The 2,221-nt window shown below is 41.8% G+C and overlaps 1 pseudogene; it reads left to right on the top strand.

Annotated features, from left to right (window-relative positions):
- Positions 1–809: 809 nt before the first annotated feature.
- On the top strand, positions 810–1,932 carry LOC123841726 (single-stranded DNA-binding protein 2-like; annotated as a pseudogene).
- The last annotated feature ends 289 nt before the right edge of the window (positions 1,933–2,221 follow it).

The raw sequence follows: 2,221 nt of genomic DNA, 5'->3' as shown, positions 1-2,221 counted from the left end.
CCACACAATTGTCAATGCTGTGGACACAGGTAGACTGAACCAAAAACACATTATGCCTCTCCAGACCTATCACATTCTTCCACACTTGATGCCATGCAGAATTAGACCCAGGGTCACAGCATGATCCAGTGTGCCCCCCCCCCCAAAAAAAAGAGAAGATATTTCCTTATCTAAGCCAGTCAAAACTTCTGAAAGAAATGACTACTTCTTCAAATGTATAGATACCTACCTAAGGCCATAAAGTTCATGAAGAATTGGGGAAACATGACACCACTAAAGAAACACAGTAAACTTCCAGTGACTAACCCCAAAGAAATGGAGATCCATAAATTGTCACACAAAAAATTCAAAATAATTGTTATAAAGATGCTTAGAAAGCTAGCAAAGAACATAGATAAACAATTTAACAAAATCAGGAAAACAATATAAGAACAAAATAAGAAATTCAACAGAGATATAGGAAATACCAAAAAATAGAAATTTTTTTAAGGTAAAGAATACAAAGATGGATCTGGAGAATCTAATAAAGAGCTTTGACAGCAGACTAGACCAAGCAGATGAAAAAAATTGTAAGCTTGAAGACAGATCATTTGAAATTATCCAGTCAGAGGAGCAAAAAAAGAAAATAAAATGAATGGAGGAAGTCTACAGAACTTATAGGATAACACTGAGGGAAACAATCTATGCATCACTGGAGTCACAGAAGAGGGCAAGAACAAAGGAGCAGAGAGCTTATTTAAATAATGGTTGAGGGCTGTTCCTGGGGAGGCTGTAATGGGTTTACAGGTGCCTTACGGTGGGAGCTGCTCTAGGCACAAGCATGTACGGCAAAGGCAAGGGTAACAGCAGCGCCGTCCCGTCCGACAGCCAGGCCCGGGAGAAGTTAACACTCTACATATATGAATATCTGCTTCATGTAGGAGCTCAGAAATCGGCCCAAACATTTTTATCAGGGATAAGATGGGGAAAAAATATCACATTGGGGGAACCACCAGGATTCTTACATTCTTGGTGGTGTGTATTTTGGGATCTCTACTGTGCAGCTCCAGAAAGACTGGAAAGTGAACATTCAAGTGAAGCAAAATCCTTCCATGATAATAGTGCTGCAGCAGCTCCAAGCCCAGTGCTAGGAAGCATTCCCTCAGGAGATGGCATGACAGTAGGTCCTGTACCACCAGGGTTCTGTTAGCCTTTTATGTCACCTCGGTACCCTGGAGGTCCAAGACCCCCATTGAAGATACCTAACCAGGCACTTGGAGGTGTCCCAGGAAGTCAGCCATTACTTCCAAGTGGAATGGACCCAACTCAACAACAAGGACATCCAAATATGGGTGGGCCAATGAGGAGAATGACTCCTCCAAAAGGAATGGTGCCCTTAGGACCACAAAAATATGGAGGTGCAATGAGACCCTCCCTGAATACTTTAGGTGGCCCCAGAATGCCTGGAATGAATATGGGTCCAGGTGGTGGTAGACCTTGGTCAAACCCAACAAATGCCATACTCTTCAGCATCTCCTAGGAATTATGTAGGTCCTCCTGGAGGTGGAGGGCCACCAGGAACATCCATCATGCATAGTCCAGCAGATTCAACCAACTCTGGAGACAACATATATACTTTAATGAATTCAGTACCTCCTGGTCCTAACAGGCCTAATTTTCTAATGGGCCCTGGGTCAGATGGTTCCATGGGTGGAGTAGGAGGAATGGAGTCACATCAGATGAATGGCTCTTTAGGCCCAGGAGATATGAACAGTATTTCCAAGAATCCTCCCAATAATATGAGCCTGAGTAATCAAACGGGCACTCCAAGGGATGATGGCAAAATGGGTGGAAATTTCTTTGTTTTCAGAATGAGAGCTACTCTCCTAGCATGACAGTGAATGTGTGATCCATTACCAAGTCTCCTCATGAAAACCACAGTGAGTCAGCTCTTCACAGAACTACTATGGAAGAAAATTACTTATCACAGTGTACAGTTAAACAAAGGAATCTCAGTCACAACAAACAAACCTTTTTATTTCCTGCTCTTTTCCCTATTTTTTGAAGAAAGTGGGTCCAAACGTGATTCAAACAACTGTATAGAGCAGCATATTCGAATTGCTCTAAACTGAACTGCAAATAATTATCTGTGTATGTATATGTGTGGGAAAGAGAATGTATTATAAATGTGTATGTTATATGGACATATACATTGGCCCACAGGACATTGTAAAATATTATT

This window comes from Mirounga angustirostris, unplaced genomic scaffold (assembly GCF_029215605.1).
Source record: "Mirounga angustirostris isolate CCGP_5_RB_7025 unplaced genomic scaffold, mMirAng1.0.hap1 SCAF_5, whole genome shotgun sequence".
NCBI lineage: Eukaryota > Metazoa > Chordata > Mammalia > Carnivora > Phocidae > Mirounga > Mirounga angustirostris.
Note: the sequence above shows the minus strand (reverse complement) of the source record. Positions and strands in the feature narration are given on the sequence as shown.